This window comes from Triplophysa rosa, linkage group LG23 (assembly GCF_024868665.1).
Source record: "Triplophysa rosa linkage group LG23, Trosa_1v2, whole genome shotgun sequence".
Classification (NCBI taxonomy): Eukaryota; Metazoa; Chordata; class Actinopteri; order Cypriniformes; family Nemacheilidae; genus Triplophysa; species Triplophysa rosa.
The window spans coordinates 5,330,654-5,344,089 of NC_079912.1; the positions used below are offsets into that span (position 1 = coordinate 5,330,654).

Below are 13,436 nucleotides of genomic sequence, written 5' to 3' on the forward strand. Positions count from 1 at the left end.
TACTCAGAAGAACCCATTGTTCTTTATTAAGGGTCCATTTAGTAAGTTTTACTTTCAGGTGTTAATTAATACATTAACTAACAAACATGGGCAGTTTTAACACATGAATCCTCATGATTCCAGTATTAGCGAAGGTTAGCTCTTTCATGGCCGTAGCAGGATGTGAAAATTAGTGAGGACTGTGGTAGGGTGTCAATAATTATACCTAATATTACCAATAAATGCTATAAATCATTTAACTTTAATAAATATAATGGATAATAAAGTTAACAAATGATAAACTTATACCTATAAACAGGGATTGATACTGTCGCTGAGGGTTTCCAAAATGACTAATTGCTCTTATACTCTAACTGCACCGAGTTGGTATCGAACCAACGTCTGTCCGGAATGGGAGACGAGCGCTATAACGAGGAGGCTAAAGGCCCAGGTATACTTGACTTTCCGCGTCCGTCTCGAGCACAAACGCGTAAGCACAACTTCCTGCGCATAATCTCGGATATGTGGAGAAACGCACGTAAACACGAGTTTGACACATGCGCAGTACAAATGAGAATATACTCCACCAGACCGTCAGAGGGCAGCACTGAGCTGCGAAATTCACAGGCCCACTGCAAATTAATGATAGAAGAAGTGTGGCTCCGCCATTGCAGACGACAGAGATAACAAAGAAAAGCAACCAACGAGGATGGAGAAGGCTATGTTTCTTTGTTTATTGTTCCTGGAGGAAGAGGACAATAAGAGAAACAGGAGATGGTGTGTGCAACCGCTAAATCAGACGAGATTCGTCAATGGGGAATTTAGCCCTTTGTGCGAGAGATGCGGTGTATGGATGCAGAGAAATGAAATAGCACAGGACAGAAGCCACAAGGGCATAATAAAGGGAACCAAATCAAGAGGGGAACAGGTGCAGAGAATGAAATCATTAACAATCAATAATGAGGAAACGAGAGGGCGGGAACAAAGACTAGACCCAAGATTTAAATTCTGGACCTTTGACAATGAGGGGAGGGTCGTTTGAACCACCCGAACCCCCAGGGCTACGGGCCTGTAATACCTCTTTTCACATTAAATCTTGGGCAAGTAAAGAGCAACTGAAAGAGCAACTGAACTATTAATATCTCTATATAGCATACTAATAACGTTTATAAAATTTGGACCAAAACCAAAGTATTTAAGTGTTTGCAAAATGAAATGAATGTTGTACCATGTCAAATGCCTTATAAAAATCCAGAAAAAGAATGAACCCATCATCCTTTATAATATGATTATTCTCAATAATACCTAAAACAAATCTGTTATTGTTATATATATTGACCTATCTTTTATAAAACCTGATTGTGAATCACTAATGATTTGGCCTATTCCAAATTTTAATCTAGAAGCAAATGCCTTAGTGAGTAATTTATAATCTGTATTTAGGAGTTTAATGGGGCGTAGGTTATCTAACAACCTTTTATTTTTACCTGGTTTTGGTAGCAAAATTATAAGCCCTTGCTTCATGGTTGGTAGTAGTTCATTATCAAGTAAACAATTTTGTAAGGCCTCAAACAAAAGATCTTTTAGATCGTCCCAAAAAAATGTATAGAAGTCTATGGTTAGCCCATCAGGGCCGGGTTATTTTCCCCATTTTACATTGTTTAATAGCCACTTCAAGTTCTTGAATAGTTAAATCTGCTTCACAAGTTTGGGACTCGATGCCTCATGACACCGTAAACACAATTTGTACCGCGCATGTGCGAAAACTGCCACTTCCTGTCATCGCCAACGTTTTTACGACAGTCGACTCAATCCGTTCAGGTGTTGCACGATTTGTACTGCGCATGTACAAAAGCGCATCTACGTCAGTTGTTCTGTGCAGATGTGCTTGATTAGATACATGGTGAAGAGTAATGAGTATAAGTGATAGCGGTATGGATTCTTCTGCATTTGATGAACAAAAATGTTCTCTTAAAAGTGCTCTTAAGAGTTGTCTTAAACCTTGACTTAAGTGTCAAAAAATTCTTAGTAAGAAGTAGGACTTTTTTAAGAGTAGGAGACTTATAAAGAACCTAAAAGCAACTTTCAGTAAAGTTTAAGACTGATTCTTTTAAGACTGATTTTGTTATTGGGCATGTACATAAAAATCAGTGTTGAAAGCTGTCAGCCTACCTTCCCCTGATTTACAACGTTAAGCTTATAATAGTTATTGATATATTGAGCTGTACGCTTATGTGTGAAATTTAACATCGGTTGAAGATAAATACATAAAGTAACCTGCAATTTCATTTTTCAAACAGAGATGTTGACAGAAATGCAAAAGTTAAAAATTGCAGTTTCAAAAATTGCGCAAAAATATTACAAATATGTATCCATTTTGGCTAGGTTTCATACACTTTTAATTGAGTTTTAACAGTTAATTTAAAGAATTAAGCTGCTGAATGAGACCCTATTATAGTATATAAAGAAAACACCAAAGCTAAAAATCCTTAAAAAATGTATTTAACATTTTTCATATTATTATATCATTTCATGTACTCCCTGTCATCATATCATTCCAACACATTGTTTCTTTGATGTAAAGTCCATGGTATCTGCCTCTGTACTGCCATCTTGTTACTCTTAATAGGTTAGGAGACCTCTTCAGCTCTCTTAAATAATTTAGGAGCTGAGACCTAGTCTTAACACTTATGAACCTTTATGAATAACTCTTATTCTTAAGTGTAAGAATAAGTGTAAAATCACGTCATTCTTAGAATTTTGACACACTTAAGAGTAAAATTTTACTCTGAGTGGCTTTTTACTCTGAGTGTCTTTATACATACGGGCCCTGGGCCAGTATGTATAAAGCCACTCAAAGTAAAATTTTACTTTTAAGTGTCAAAATTCTAAGAATGACGTAATTTTACTCTTAAGAATAAGAGTGATTCATAAAGGTTCATAAGTGTTAAGACTAGGTCTCAGCTCCTAGCTCCTAAATGATTTAAGAGAGCTGAAGAGGTCTCCTAACCTAGTTAAGAGTAAAAAGATGCCAGTACATAGGCAGATAACGTGGACTTTACAAACAAAGAAACAATGTGTTGGAATGATATGATGACAGGGAGTTAATGAAATAATATACAAAAAAAGGTTAAATCCATTTTTTAAAGATTTGCAGCGTTGGTCTTTTCTTTATATAGCCTACAGCTGTGAGTGTAATAGGATGTGATTCAGTAGCTTAATTATATAAATTAACTGTTCATTTAAACGTGTATGAAACCAAGCCAAAAATGGATACATATTTGTAATATTTTTGCGCATAGTGCAAAATAAATTTTTGAAACTGCAATTTTTAACTTTTGCGTCTCTAATTTGAAAACATCTCTGTTTGAAAAATTTAATTGTGGGTTACTTTATGTTTTTATCTTCATACGGGTTGAAGTCAACCGATGTTAAATTTCCCGCAAAATCTTACAGCTCAATATATCAATCACTATTATAAATTTACCGTTGTAAATCAGGGGAAGGTACAGACAGTTTTCAACACTAATTTTTATGTGCTTGCCCAATACTAAATTTTGGTTTATTTTACCCAAATAAGTTATAGATTGCAGCTGTATATATAAATGAATAAATATATATATATATCAATGTAATGTTTGAATTAAACAATGTCTTAATTCAGTTATGAATAAATGGTGCCATGCTGCTCTGACTTCACCCTTGCAGGCTCCCTATTGGCTGATTCAGAGGTCAAGGGCAGCTATTTTGTGTTTAAATCATTGTAGTCCTTAATTTACAACACTTAAGTCAGAACTTAAGAATCAGTCTTAAACTTTACTGAAAGTTGCTTTTAGCTTCTTTATAAAAGTCTCCTACTCTTAAAAAAGTCCTACTTCTTACTAAGAATTTTTTGAAACTTAAGTCAAAATTTAAGACTACTCTTAAGAGCATTTTTGAGAAGTTTTATACATACGGGCCCTGTTCTTACAGAGTGCCACAATAACCCTGGACCTGGCAATCACAGTGCTGTCAGAGGCACTCAAAACAGGGTTATTGCTGGCTACTACTGGTCCACAATAATCAACGACGTGAAAGAAGGTAATGTGGTACTTTACTTTAAACTTATACTTTTTCCTCTATACTTCAAAACTTTTGCCATCTCAGGTTGTTAGGTACCTTTTTGATTTAGAAGTTATTTTTAGTTTATTGTCCCCACCGACCTAGACATTTTTGTGTTGCTTTTAGGTGAAATCTTGTCACCGTTGCCAGCTGAATGACCCCATCAAGGCTGTTGTGCCAGTCTTGCATTCCATTAAGGTACTGCTTACAATATTTGAGCATACTCACTAACAGCTTGTGTACAGTTTTACGAGCATTTTACTGATGCTACTTTTGTCCTATACTGGTAAAAGAAGCTTGGGAGGTGCTTGGTTTGGATTTGATTGGACCACTGACAGAAACAGAACGCAGCAACAAGTATGTCCTTACCATGACTGACCTGCACCAAGTGGGTGATTGCAGAACCCATACGGTCTAAGACAGTAGCTGAGGTGTCTGCTATAATAAACACAAAGTTGTACTCATTCGGCATGGTTAGAAACATCATTACAGTCCAAGGGAAGGAGTTTGTTAACAATGTGAATTTTTTTAGTGGTTTAATTGTGTTTACCCATACATTAGTCTCTACATCCATGTCTGCAGCTCAATGACAGCATTTTCAGTACGCTGGGAATCAAACACACGGTGTCCAGTGCTTACCATCCCCAGACCAATGGGCAGGTAATTATTTGTATGTCTGTAAGTTCTGTTGTTGTCTTGCAGTCATTCATCAACTTTATAAATGCATCGATATGTACAGGACGAAAGAACAAGTCAAAACATCAAACTTACCCTCGGGAAGTATGTAAACGACAACCACAATGATTGGGACCACCAAAGCGCAAGTTTGTGCGAGTATGTTCAGTTCAGGCTGGTGATGATGTTCTGCTCTCTAGAGACCCCAATAAAGGAAGGACAGGAGACACATTTACAAGTCAGCTCCAGACCATTATCTGTGGCTAGCATCTCTTTCAAAGGGGTGACTACTATTGTAAAGGGGTCAACTTGCCAGAGGGTCAATGTGTCAAGGCTGAGGACATACTACAGATTGAACATTAAGTTTTTGAAAAAAACACTTTTACTCTGTATATAACAGTTTACAATTAAATGCTAGATTCAAAAATATTGGTTATGTGTGTATAATTCCTGTTGTTACTAATTGTCATATATTTGTGTTTCATCAGAGGGACCAACTGAGAGGATGTTTCTCCAGGACCACAGTTACTCAATGTTTAAGTGGCAGATGCTTTCCTGTGGCTCAGTGGTTAGAGCTGGTGCCAGCAACATCAAGGTCATGGGTTCGATCCCAGGGATTGCACATACTTAGAAACAAATGTATAGTATAATGCAATGTAAGTCGCTTTGGATAAGAGTGCCAAATGCGTAAATGTAGATCATTCATATGCTTGTGCAGAGTGGCAGAAGTACTTGAGCCCTATTCAAGATGAACTGGTAAGCATTCTCTCTATTAAGCAACCCTTTACATATTTAAATGATAAACATTAAGAAATCATGCCAAGCATTCTTTATTTTCAGTTGAAGTGTGTGTTGGATGAAAATTGTCCATCAGGAGAACTAATTGTGAAGCAGGGCAAAATTTGCTTCACACGAGAAGACTTCTGGAGCCTGGGTTTGAGCCTGTTTGTGGAATCTAATGTGCGTATGTTTAGTATCTTACTTTATTGCACAAAAAAAATCTTAGATAATGCATAATGCAGCTTTCACAAGGATGTAACCATTCTGCCTTTAATTTCAGATCGGAAATGCCTCAAGATTGTAGAAGAAGCTGCAAGACAACATGTACTATTATGGCCCAGTTTCACAGACAAGGCTTAGCTGACACCAGTACTAGGCCTTAGGTAAATATCTACATGCTGATGGTAAGAATGTTTAATTTGTCAGAGCTGTTAGATAATAAAAGCAAACTCTTACAGTGTTATTTGTGTTTCACTGTATGCACCTGCGCATCGTGTCCATTAACATTCACAGAGGTAAGCTGGATTGTCACACAAGTAAACAAATGCCATCAAACTACTGGAGTGTGCACTGTAAACCCTAATGAGTTGAGACTACTCAAACGATTTGAGGAAAGTGATTGTCTCAGTTTATTTGAGTAATGAGGAGATAAACAACTCAGTTAAATTGAGTTGACCTAATGTGGTCTTTTCATTGAATTAACTTAAAATTTTAAGTACAGATAACTTAAAGGGCAAAAAGACTTAACTCAAAATTTACCCTTTTTTTTGTGTTTACTTTTATTAAATAATAAACCATTAAAAGAGTCGATTTCACATCAACAGCTTTATTAGTGTCAAACTTACAGTATATATCAATACTTTGATTAAGATCAAATAATTGATGAAGGATTTCTTCAGAAATCAGCCACTTAAAAGTGACATTGGCCATATGACATTTAAAAGCAGACTGTAAGAAACAACAAAAGACATGTTTGTCACTAACAGAAGCAAAGCTTAAAAACAGTAAGCTCACAAACTCATTTTCAGATACGTTTTAACAATTCTAGAAAGATGCACTTGCAAATTACTAATTGATTGAAATGTGCAAAGACAGTCCTGGTGTGGACAGGGAAGAGGGACAATCTTTGTATTGCCTCTATGCTTTAGACAATAATGTCTAAGAATTTCTCGTTTTCTCAGACCTAAAAATGCAGTATTTACAATTCCACATTTTCTTCCGACAGGTCACCTATAAAAAATAAACAAAACCAGGAGGTTAGATATTTAAATTACAAAATATTAAAGTAAATTTTTTACTACAATTCTTATCAAAATGATAATGTGTCTTTTCGTTTGCATTCATCTAGTATAGGTACAGTTCACCCCAAAATAAAAATGTGTTATTAATCTACTCATCTCCAGGCCATCCATTTCTTACAGACAATAAAGCAAAACTACAGGCGTTATGAATTAATTTACCAGAAAACTACAGGGGTCTTTATCATGACAGCTCTCTCCACCTCCCCACCTGTTTCATGACCGCTTGTCTGCTAGTGCAGCTGCAGGAGGAAAACATAAATGTGTTTAACGTTATACTAGACATGTTCACAAGTCTATGAGTTTCAAGTCCAAGTCCATTTTTAATACTTCAGCTAATTGCTGAAATTAACTGTGTTAGTGCACAGACCTAAGCACTAAACTAACCAATGTAAAATTAAATTCCCTGCTCTATTGTTTTATAACAACCACAATAAATATTTTTGAGCAGTCTGATTGGTGGTAGACAGCTGAACTAATAACTAACAGTTATACAGAAGCATAATTTGGAAAATGCTTATTAAACAGTCCATTGTCATGATATTCAACTATATGTAGTTATCCTCATAGATAAACAAGTACAGACACACTAACGATTAAGTTTGCAATTCATCCGGTTAATAGGGGATTGTGATGCATTGGGAAAAACACTGTTCCTGAATCAATATGTGAGCAACTTGTCCCGTATTTTTGTCAATAAACTGTTGGTACGAATGTTTTCTTACCGTGTAACCTGCATAATCATGCTCATCGCGTCTTGACACCGCTTAGCTTTGACGCTTTAATAATAAAAAAAGCTTTGGCGCTTAGTTAATACAACCGAACCAGCTGCATCCTTAGCTAGTGAAAGAACGTTTGTGAGAGAAGGCAAAGCCAATCATAATGCGACTTCGGTTAGAGAGGCGGGACTCAAGAAAGGCAAAGCCAATCCTATTACGAAGTGAGCTACGGAGGCGGGACTCATTACAGAGAATGAAACTTAACCATTTGTGTACCACAATATGCGCTCACACGAGGTCCCCAGATAATACTATTCCTGTGCGATTCGGCTTTGACTTTTACGTTAGGCAACTAAGCAACAACAATTATAAACAATTATTTAACAATAATTATTATTTACAATGAATTACCAGCGTTCTTCAGTGAGCCTATCACGAGGTCTCTTTGCCAGCCTACTTCACAATGACATCCGTTGCTAACGATAGTTAGTACCACTGAGAAAGGAAAGTATTTATAACCTGACATATCGTTTTAGAGCAACTCTTATAAAGGCGCAGTTCTTGAAATCAGCGGCCACTAGCTTTGTATTATAGTTTTGCAACAAATCTCTGAGTCATTTGCCCACCCCTCCCTTTCGAATTACGACGGTGGCCGCAGATGTCGTCTACTGAGACAGCGGATAGTAGTGATACAAGCAGGTAAGGCAATATATTAACGTAATTAATCATTTAACATGTATTCTATTGCGAAAGTTACTGTTACAATTCTATAATTAGATATATTTCTTGCGTGCTATCTAGTACACGCTGAGAGTAGTGAAGTAACTAAAGTTAGCTAATCGTAAATAGCAACGCTGTTCAAAGCGTTTGATCTGACAGTGACATAGGCAGTTAGGTGTAAGTTAGTAGACGTTTGTCTCCCCCTTTGTAAAGTCAGGAACAACCGGAGTACGTACCGCAGGGACGGAAAAACATTATTATTCGGAGGTTATATGGCCATTTGTATAAAATGCTAACGTTACCGTTTCAACAAAACAGTTGTTTGGTAAACATTGAAAAAGTGGAAACATTGAAAATGTTGAATTATCTTACCAGTCTAGCAGAAAACAGGCAACTTCGCCGTCGCCTTGAAAACATTTGTCTTTCAACAGTGCCTTCCATCTGGTAATAGATACACCGATGTTTATCCTGGATTTATGCCGCCGTTTGTCTCTAATTCATCTGGCAGCATCACGTTTGCGCTTGTTTGACGACGGAGATTCACGCTCTGTCGGCTCTTGTGCACAATACGCATGGTCCTCCATTTTATCAAAACTTCTAAGACAGAACAATGAGTTGCTTCAGCTAGACGACGACTACTCCTTCTCCTCTCCGTACTACGACTTCAACTTAACTCAGTGATGACGCAATCTGCGTCTAAAAACACACACGAAGACCAACATATACGAAACGCGCTCTGTAGAGCTGTTTGTCCGTTAGAGCTTACTGTACAAAACATGGCTGCGCAACATAACAAATTCCATGTAGATAGGCCCGCTCCCTATGTAGATACAACTGGTTTATTCTAAGGTAATAAAAACATAACTTTTCATTACATAAGGTTTTTATACACATCTAAAGACACAGTTTTGTATGTTATATTGCCAAAACGTGGTATTTTAAATAATGTTAAGTTATGATAACTTAATGTCTTTATTAATGACAACATTGGGGTTTACAGTGTGTGTGCATGCGTGTGTGTGTTTTAGGAGGAGGTTCCATTGATTCGCCAGTGGTGGCGCATTCAACTGATGGAGAGGAGAAGGGTATGGTAGACTATATACAGCCAAGATAATAAAATTACATCTGTAAAGTCAATGTTGGTAAAGTGAGAACTTGTCACAAAAATACAGTTCATATAGATTTACATATTTTCCAAATGCATGGACAGAGATTTACACACTGGACAGAAGCATCCCAACTCCTTCAGGGAACCCTTGAGTCTGCTTTAGGGTGCCAAAATCCAATATATTTGGACCACCACCAAACTGACACCCAGCTGAAAAATGGTGGTTGAATAGAACATTGATAAGGTAAATGATAATAGACTGATTTCACTCTGCCACCATGTTGAAATTGAAAGCGAGGCAGAGGTAGGAAGAAAACCGGAAGGACGGATAGACCACTTTCGATTTCAACATGGCAGCGGAGTGAAATCAGTCTATTGTGGTCATATATTAAGCAGTTGCATGCATGCTGAATATGTGCCTGCATACATACTCAGAATTTGTGCTCTGCATTTAACCCATCCAAGTGCACACACACAGCAGTGAGTAACACTGCTCAAGGGTCTCACCTCAGCCATGGTATTGAAGGTGGAGGAGATCATTCACTCCCCCCAGGTGCAGCAGCCAGCCATTGTCAGAGACCTACATGCAGCATGGTACTGAGTACAAAGTCACAGAGACTTATTCTGTGGGGAGGTGACAGAAAGGTCCTGAGGGGTCCATTCTCCAAGGATGGAGAAAGATGACTTTTTATTTGTATTTCAGTATCAAGAAGNTGTTTGGTAAACATTGAAAATGTGGAAACATAGAAAATGTTGAATTATCTTACCGGTCTAGCAGAAAACAGGCAACTTCGGCGTCGCCTTGAAAACATTTGTCTTTCAACAGTGCCTTCCATCTGGTAATAGATACACCGATGTTTATCCTGGATTTCTGCCGCCGTTTGTCTCTAATTCGTCTGGCAGCATCACGTTTGTGCTTCTTTGACGACGGAGATTCACGCTCTGTCGGCTCTTGTGCACAATACGCATGGTCCTCCATTTTATCAAAACTTCTAAGACAGAACAATCAATTGCTTCAGCTAGACGACGACTACTCCTCCACCTCTCCGTACTACGACTTACTACTTTGTGCGTCTTCAACTCAGTGATGACGCAAGCTGCGTCTAAAAACACACACGAAGACCAACATATACGAAACGCGCTCTGTAGAGCTGTTTGTCCGTTAGAGCTTACTGTACAAAACATGGCTGCGCAACATAACAAATTCCATGTAGATAGGCCCGCTCCCTATGTAGATACAACTGGTTTATTCTAAGGTAATAAAAACATAACTTTTCATTACATAAGGTTTTTATACACATCTAAAGACACAGTTTTGTATGTTATATTGCCAAAACGTGGTATTTTAAATAATGTTAAGTTATGATAACTTAATGTCTTTATTAATGACAACATTGGGGTTTACAGTGTGTGTGCATGCGTGTGTGTGTTTTAGGAGGAGGTTCCATTGATTCGCCAGTGGTGGCGCATTCAACTGATGGAGAGGAGAAGGGTATGGTAGACTATATACAGCCAAGATAATAAAATTACATCTGTAAAGTCAATGTTGGTAAAGTGAGAACTTGTCACAAAAATACAGTTCATATAGATTTACATATTTTCCAAATGCATGGACAGAGATTTACACACTGGACAGAAGCATCCCAACTCCTTCAGGGAACCCTTGAGTCTGCTTTAGGGTGCCAAAATCCAATATATTTGGACCACCACCAAACTGACACCCAGCTGAAAAATGGTGGTTGAATAGAACATTGATAAGGTAAATGATAATAGACTGATTTCACTCTGCCACCATGTTGAAATTGAAAGCGAGGCAGAGGTAGGAAGAAAACCGGAAGGACGGATAGACCACTTTCGATTTCAACATGGCAGCGGAGTGAAATCAGTCTATTGTGGTCATATATTAAGCAGTTGCATGCATGCTGAATATGTGCCTGCATACATACTCAGAATTTGTGCTCTGCATTTAACCCATCCAAGTGCACACACACAGCAGTGAGTAACACTGCTCAAGGGTCTCACCTCAGCCATGGTATTGAAGGTGGAGGAGATCATTCACTCCCCCCAGGTGCAGCAGCCAGCCATTGTCAGAGACCTACATGCAGCATGGTACTGAGTACAAAGTCACAGAGACTTATTCTGTGGGGAGGTGACAGAAAGGTCCTGAGGGGTCCATTCTCCAAGGATGGAGAAAGATGACTTTTTATTTGTATTTCAGTATCAAGAAGTCATGGAAACATTTTTGGCATACTGTATTGATAAACAAGGTGAGTGAAGAATAGAAGGAACAAATGGTACTTCTGCAAGCGCAGCAAAAGCCGTTGAATACGTGGAGGTGCATCTCCCAGGGCTTTCTTCGAGATTGCAATCAGAGGTTTGTGATCCGTCTCCACTATCACTTCCCTTCCATATACGTATTCATGAAACTTTTCACATCCGAAAACAACGCCTAGTGTCTCTTTCTCTATCTGTGCATAGTTCCTTTCTGCTGCTGTCATTGTGCGTGACACGTACGCTACAGGAAACCACTGCGAATCTTGTTTCTGGAGTAGAACCGCTCCAAGTCCATCTTTGGATGCGTCGGTTGACACTTTGGTTTCTCTGGATCGAAAAATGTGTGCACAGGGTCTTTAATCAGGCTGTTCTTAAAGAGCAGGTTTCAAGGTTTTTGTAAGTGTCCTAATGTTGTATTAGAGTCCCCAACAACACGTTCAAATGCATCAAAGGTAAAAAAAACGGTGCTATTTTCTTAAAATAAGCATTTAGTATCTATCCATTTCTCAAAGATCCCTAAACGATTCCTCCGAAGCTGTTCAAACGTTCCGCTTCTCTAAGCTCCTCCAGTGTGCTCCGATTGGCCAACTGGCCCAATCAGTTGTGATTGGTCTTTCTTCATACACTGCGTGTCAGAAACAAAACGCCCATTACCACAGTTCTTATCTCAGGAAGGTTTTTGTAAACAAAGACGCTGTGTGTAAAAATGGCATCAGTATTACCATATCACAAGTTTTTATCTTCATAAACTTATCTTCATAAACCATTCAGACTATTGTTTTCTGTTGATCTTTTTTCGTCATAGCTGTGGGAGAACAACAACGGCTCTATCCAAAAGTTGATCATTACTTTGATTATACAGAGAAGTAACTGAGCAAGTTAGCGAGAGCTTCCAAAGATAATGCACACACCTTTACATAATAAAATGATATAGTGCTGCAGTCCGTTTTCTAAAATAATGACAAGCAAACCGTTTTGTTTGAAGGGGATCGTGACCACAGCTAAACTTTGCACACTTGACAAAACCATAATGTGAGACACGTTAGCAAAGTGCTACCGTGACTAAACGATAAAGGGATACAGTTCGTACAATACTACGACATGTAGAATGACAACAGTCTACAATAACCGCCACATTATTAGGTAAGAGTTGGATTAATAAAACTGTAACACTGTTAACTTATACGTTGTTTACCTGGAAACCTACAGCTGTACTAAATATACAACACGTATTAGCACAGTTACTTTAACGTATATTGTAAGCACTCAATTTAACATGTACACATAACGTATTTATCATACTTACAGCTTGTGGTTCTGAGACGCTTGTTAGTCCAAATAAAGTTGGTATTAACTTATCTTTAAGGTTCTAGCTGCTGGCAAATCCCGCGTTGAACTCCCCAAAATTTGAGAAGCAGTCGTCGGTAAAATGACGAGCACATTACACAAGGTTGGAATTGTACTGCAGTGGTATCGTGGAAAAAAAAATGTAACCACTGTTCCTTCACATCGTCATCCTTTGGCAGCGAAAACAAAGTACATTTGCGTTCACAGCACAAAACACAGCGTCCCCTCGACATGTTGTATACGCAACACTACCTGAAGTGCTAGTGGGCAGGTCAGAGTGTTCCTGTTTCGCGGGAAGGCGGGGATTGTGCTGATGCATTACACTGTGACGTATCGATGTTACACTCAAAAGATTCAAAGCCTAACGATTTGTTTGGGCGGTTCGGAGTCGACTCCTTACTTTGGAAGCCAATATCTTAATTTATCATGGACTTT

At 38.2% G+C, this 13,436-nt stretch overlaps 1 long non-coding RNA gene across 1 annotated transcript; it reads right to left on the minus strand.

The window, feature by feature from the left end:
- Positions 1–6,347: 6,347 nt before the first annotated feature.
- On the minus strand, positions 6,348–7,674 carry LOC130547316 (uncharacterized). Its single transcript, XR_008961864.1, has 3 exons — positions 7,559–7,674; positions 6,996–7,075; positions 6,348–6,765 (listed from the first exon to the last, which is right to left on the minus strand). It is a non-coding gene; the product is annotated as an uncharacterized LOC130547316 (long non-coding RNA).
- Positions 7,675–13,436: the final 5,762 nt, after the last annotated feature.